Here is a 6,761-nt window from a genome sequence, read left to right as displayed (position 1 = left end):
GATTTTTTTTCTCTCCTCTTTACACAATCGCTCGCCAGGAACAGAGAAGCTCTTGATGTTGGAAGCAGTCAACAGTCTGTAATTATCCTCTCACACCCGAAGCTACGGAGGTGGTTCCAGTCAGCTTAATGCCCGGGTTTCACGCGCAAATTAGGACAATTAGCGGCCTCATTAATTTGGGAGAAGGGAAGTAATATTCTCGTTACAGAAACGGTTCATTAAGTTAATGCTATCTGTGGCAGAGGGCTAATTGATGAACTCGGAGCAGGACAGTGGAAGTAGAGAGGAGAGCTTCACTTTCGGGCCTGTCATGGCTGGATTTTTATCGCTCGAGACGCTCGTTCCGGCCATGATTGATCCTTGCCTTCGTGAGGTGGAAGCAAATCTCGCGATATCTTAATCCGTGTCTCTGTAGGGTGTTAATTTAGCCAGTGATGTGGGCAAGAAGTGGTCCTGACCTGCAGCAGTGTCTTATTTAACCAGTCCAAGCCTTCTCCTATTTTTTTTTTTTGGTAAACAATAAGTGTGAAATTTTTATTCTCATCTGTCTGTACAGATAAATGAGAAGAAGACTGCTACCTATAATTTATTCATTTGTTAGTGTTTTCATCTACAGTCCCCATGATGGTGTTTCCTTTTAAAATCGATTTGCTGGGAAACAAATCATGAGACCTTTGTGTTCACAGATGATTAAAACACCTCAATGTATTCTTCATACACAATTGATCATTGATACATTTCTGATTTTGTAGTGAAATGGGGCTAATTTTTTTTTTTTTTTTTTACCAGTTTGCATCACTTTATGGTCACTTTACAGCTTTTTTTTCACCCAACATATAAGCCCTACTCATTGTGTGAGGTATTTGCTTAAGAACGCAGCATTAACCGTTGAAGTTCACACTGTTTGTTAGCAAAATATCTCATGAACCGCCAAATGGATTTACTAAAACTCAGAGTAATCACTGGACGAACATCTACTGGTTACCTTCTGGAGTCAGTCTGATTCTAACTGGCTGCCACAAATAGTCGACTTCAGCCAAGCCCAAAGTGGCTCTAACTCGGTCATTTTCACAGATTTTGAGCTAAAATCTGATGTGGTAGTAGCTGAGAGTCACTCACAACACATACTCTGAGCCTGACAGCTTGCAATGATGCATGAACCTGCACATATTGTTATTTACAAGGCTTGATCAAAGTGGTTATAATGCTGTTTGTTCTCAATATAAGATGATCTTAGCCTAAAATTTTGGCATGAAAGGCAACGGGCGATATGCATTCCTTCAAAGAATGATAGGCCTTTAGTTTTTTTTGTTGTACAGTACGGAACAGTATTGTATGTCTCTTTCAGGCCTTTTTGTGTCACATTTGACTGAACTGAAATATTTCAGTCAGAGATTGTAATAATAAAGATTTATTTGTTTATGTTATTTGTCGATAAATCAAAATTTTTTTTCCTGATAGTGTCACATCATCAGTTTGCCAGAGACTCCAGGTGAAAATGAACTCACAATGCTAAATTTGGCACATTTGCAGCAACATTATTGTCATTGTTCATTTTCAAATAATAAACAAACATATAAAACAATCTTTGTGCCTAAATAACACCCCGGGACGTCACGGCTCTTGTTACGAGGACCAAGATGCCAGAGAGCAACAAAGTCGGCGGGAAAATTTTAGAGATTTGTCCTTTCTTTTCCTTTTAGTTGTCCCTGCACGTCATGTTGACTGTTCTCTGCTTTCTTACAGAATAAACTGTGGCCAGCATACAAGCTTTCAGTCCATCCAAAATCACTTTTACATCCAATTATATTCTAAAAATGGATTTGTATAGTAATCTATGAGTTACATGTATTTTTGGAAATAATTTTGTGCATAAGGTAGAAAAAAACAACGACTATTGACTGAAGTATTGAGAAAAAAACAAAATGCTTTTATTTTTGCTCATTTTCTGGCTGCTTGATCAATCTTAATCCGTCCTTTATTATTTAGGAACGATTCTTAACAGCCACTGAAACAACCCCTAACACCTCAGATCAAATGCACCTCTGAGTGCTGCTCCTTTTCATGCAGCAGCGCACCATATGGCAGATAGGCGAACGTGGAGTGGGCTGTAAAGACCCGGTCCATCAAATCAAACAAGAAAGGCTTCCAGACACTCGAGCATCAGGGACCCTGAAAGCTGTCAGCGCTGGATCGACACTTATTATCCATTACACGCTGAATGGAGGGGCAGGCTATTGTGTGTTTTAATAACATCATTATCATATGGAGTTCTGAAGAGTGAATTAAAACATCTCCAGGTCCAATTCTTTTCTCTTTTTTAACAATGGAAGACTTGAAAACTTTGGCCACGGGTTCTTGAGGAAGTCTTTTTTTTCAGATTAAAAACAGACCACAACAACACAACAATACAAAACCATTTACGCTTTTATCAGTCAGCAGAAATGGACTCATTCATTTGTCTCAATTTTATGTCTAGAAAAACTGTTTTATACTTTTCAGCTTTTTTCACAGTACTGTCACCTTATGCAATAAAAAAGTAAAATAAAAAAAAAATCTTGCAAAAACCCTAATTGGTACAGTACATATTTTAAAAAATAGAGATCAGTATGGCTAAGTTAATGAGATATGATCAACATATCAGATTAGTAAAATGGGCATTCCACTAGGTTGTACTTTAGGACCATTTCCTTTCTTCCTGTATGTTAATGAACTACCTAAAAGTTGTAAGGAAGTTCAGTGCCAGATGTGTCCAGATGACGCCATCATGTAGAGTATGTAACTGCAAACACAGCAGGCAGCCAAGTTAGAGTAGCAATTCCAAGGAACTCCAGAAGGAGGAGCACGAGAAGCTGGAGGAACACCAAGGGCTGAAAGAGAAAATCGAGAAGCTGTGGAGAGTCGAGGCCTCAGTGGTGCCAGGAGTCATCGGAGCACTCGGTGCTGTGACCCCCAGACTGGAAGAATGGCTCCAACAGATCCTAGGAACAACCTCAGAGATCTCTGTCCAGAAGAGCAGAGTTCGAAGAACAGCTAAGATACTGAGCAGAACCCTCAAGCTCCCAGGCTTCTGGTAGAGGACCTGAGCTTGAAGTAAAAAACAAAAAACTCAGAATTTGTTTTGTTGCGATTTAACTAACACGTTTAGAAAAAAACAAAAAATTGACAACAACCTTTTCTCTATTTTGAAAAAAACCCCAACCCAAAACAAACATTTAATCATATACTGTCATAAAAATGAAGCATCTGGTCATTTCAGCGTTATGTTTTGTGGTGTTGGTGTTAAGTTAAATCTTATCTTTGTGGTTTGTTTTTATGACTCTACTTTTACTCTTCATATACTGAGCAAAGCTGGACACATGGATGGAATAAGAGGTCAGGTTCCTCATGGTTGTTATGTGTCTCTGTGGTTATTTCAGGCTTTTTGTTTTCAGCAGTTCTGAATCAAATAGTATTCATTGTCTTTGTTTTTTGTAGTTTTTGCATCATTTAGCATTTCTGTTGTTGTTGAGTTGCACGTCTTTGAACTTTTGTTTCGACGCTCATTGTCATTGTTTTGTGTCTTTGATTTAATTTAAGTTATTTTGAGTCAGTCACTGCTTGATGCCATGTAGGAGATTTAATTTTGAACATTTCTTTTTGTGCTTTTGTCTTGTTTAAAGCTTTTTTAAAATCTCAGCTGTTTGTTGCCGTTTTGCATCACTTTCAGTTTTTTTTGTAAAGTTCTGAGAAATACTGTTACTGTGTTGAGTGTTTTTTAGGATCTCTCTGGGCTTATTTAGACGAATCTTCTTTCGCTTCAGAGTCTTTTTGTAGTTGTGATGAGGCAGTTTGAGTGTCTATATGCGGCTGATTTGAATCTCTTTTTATGCCTTTTTGTTGCTACCTTGCAGTTGTTTGACTGAATGACACAAAATGTTTACTGTTCATATCAAACAGAGGCTCTGAACTGATGTTTACTGAAGGTTTGTGTTTTACATAAAGATGTTTCTCTTTTTTTTTTTTGGCCTCTTCATGTTTTTTTCTTATCCACCCCAAAATTTGGATCAAAAAGCAAAAAGTTGTCTAGACTCAACATGAATGCCCTATTTCATGTGTTAAAATGCACGAAAAAGCTTTTTACGTCCTAGAATAGTTATCTTTGCTCTTACAATGTCACTAATATTTATCAGTCTGGTTTTCAGTGTCACCACAGTACAGAAACAGCAGTCAGTGATGGTGTAAATGACCTGCACATAAACACTGATTCTACAAAAATATCTGTCCTTATGACTCTGAATCTCCAAATCTCTGTGCTGCTTTCGACCCAACTAATCCTGACATTTAGCTGGACAGGTTTGAAAACTGGGCTGGCTTCTCTGGTCCAGTTCTTCTCTGGTTTCAAACACCTAATTAGAGACAGATAGTTCTTTGTTCCCATTGGTGGTTTTGAGTCTGAGTTTGTGTACCTCATGGTTCAATTCTCGGTCCAGTTTTATTTAGTCGGTGTATGCTTCCTTGTACATAATACTTATAAACATAATGTAAACTATCATAATTATTCAGACAGTCAGTTGTACATTTCCTTATTTTCGGATGGTACAGACCCTGTGCATTCCCTTATTCACTATGCAAATGCCATCCATCCATCCATCCATCCATCCATCCATCCATCCATCCATCCATCCATCCATCCATCCNATTCTAATTAAAAAATTAAAGCACACTTTTATGTTACGTTTTATATTATGCAAATGCCATCCATCCATCCATCCATCCATCCATCCATCCATCCATCCATCCATCCATCCATCCATCCATCCATCCATCCATCCATCCATCCATCCATCCATCGCGTTGGGTCGCAGATGCAGCATCTTGAGCAGGGAAGCCCGGGCCTCTCTCTCCACATCCACCTCTTCCTCCTCTTCCAAGGACTTCCCAGGCCAGCCGAGAGACATGGCCTCTGTTCTTACAACTAAACAAAGATAAAACAGAAATACTCATCCTCCCAGTCCTCTGTCCCTGGAGTGCAAACATTAACCACGAAACCTTGGCGTAATAATAGACAGTGATCTAAATTTTGAAAGTCACATCCACCGTGCCACTAAATTGGCTTTCCATCATTTGAGGAACATTTCAGAAGTTAAACGGTTTGTATCGAAATCCCACATAAAAATTGATTCATGCATTTATTACTAGTGGGTTGAATTAAATTGCAGTAGCCTCTTTACAGGCCTCCAAATATGTGCCGCATACAGACGGTAGCTGACTCAAAATGCTGCTGCTCATGTTGTTACAGGAGTTTAAACACATCACACCTGTCCTCAGATCTCTGTACAGGCTTCTTATTGAAAGCAGAATCAAATTTAAGATCATATTACTTGTATATAAAGCTTTAAATGACCCTGCACCACAGTATATAAGAGACATACTAAGTAGTTATAAACCAGTCAGATCACTCAGGTCTGCAGACTGTGGTAACTTAGTTATAACTCATTCTTTTTTTAAATCAGATGAAGCTGTCTTTTGTATTTGTGCTCTACTGAAATGAAATCCACTGAGTGAGACCCCCACTGTAAATATTTTTAAGAAAAACTTAAAAACCGTCTTATTTGCACAGTCATGTTTCATAAGTTTTAACTGTCTGTGCATTAATGATAACACTCCTACTCTGCCGGAATGTGTCAGTGTATAGCCGCATAAATGTGTTCATAAATTCAAAGTGGTTTTTGTTGCTGAATTATTTTTATGTGTGTAACCAGGATAATTTTTCTATATTAGATGTAGTTTAGTTATTTTATTTTCTATTTTGTTAAATCTAATTTTATTTTGTTTTATTTAAAGATCTAATTTAAAAATCCTCCTTTGTTTTATGTTTTCGACACTAACCGGGCGAGAGCAGGGTTGTTCTCGCGAGGGTTTAACGTCATGTGACAGCTGCACGTCAGTCCTAAATTGACAGCCACTGCTTATATTGCTGCTAAATCGCACCTTGGGTAGCAGACGCTGTGGGACTTTGACGTGCAGGTAGGCTTGGGTGTTGTTCCCAAAGCGGTTTTGCTTTTGAATGTCGATTATACATCAATCGTATACCTCTGTTAAATTACAGACATATGGTCGCTCATCTGAACGCTGAAACGATCTCTGTTTGTCAAAAGAGGAACTGGTAAGTGTTGCTCGGGAGCTAGAATGCTAGCGCTAGCCTCCCAGCCTGTGATTACACACCTACATAAAAACACATTTGGATTGAAATTGCATGTAATTATGTAGGCTCAGATTCGATTATTAAAAAATGCATGTACATGTACATTGATTGTCGGGCCTGTTTGCGCAGGCCAGGTGTGTTCCAGATCCCACCCCCGCTCGGAGTAGCTGAAGGATCTGGGACACATTAAGAATTGTCTGGTTTTTGTTCACTGACCGGACTGGCGAGCTAACCATAGCGGATTCAGAAAGTCACCCATAATCTGATGAAACATCTCCAAACCGGAAGGGAAATTCAACCAACCACTTCACAGCTGGAACTAAAGGACTATTTTTGTTTTTTCCTTCTCGTCACCGACAGAGACTTCCTTGGTTTAAGGAACTGGACTTTAAAGCTGTGAAACAATTTGTATATATTGTAAATATAAATACACTTCATTGATTTTGCACTCTCCAGTTGTATGTGTCTTGCAATTTGCCACTACCTCCAGTAGACGAACCTGGAACCTAGTTTTTTACTTAGAGTGACGTTGATTTGGTTTTTTAATAATCTTAAAATGTAACTCGGGTTACAT

The 6,761-nt window shown here is 38.6% G+C and overlaps 1 long non-coding RNA gene across 1 annotated transcript; it reads left to right on the top strand.

The window, feature by feature from the left end:
- The first annotated feature begins 5,741 nt into the window (after window positions 1-5,741).
- Window positions 5,742-6,679, top strand: LOC108242058. The gene is made up of 3 exons (XR_001808838.3): window positions 5,742-6,009; window positions 6,092-6,148; window positions 6,317-6,679. It is a non-coding gene; the product is annotated as an uncharacterized LOC108242058 (long non-coding RNA).
- Window positions 6,680-6,761: the final 82 nt, after the last annotated feature.

Source organism: Kryptolebias marmoratus, linkage group LG9 (genome assembly GCF_001649575.2).
Source record: "Kryptolebias marmoratus isolate JLee-2015 linkage group LG9, ASM164957v2, whole genome shotgun sequence".
Taxonomy (NCBI): Eukaryota; Metazoa; Chordata; class Actinopteri; order Cyprinodontiformes; family Rivulidae; genus Kryptolebias; species Kryptolebias marmoratus.
Note: the sequence above shows the minus strand (reverse complement) of the source record. Positions and strands in the feature narration are given on the sequence as shown.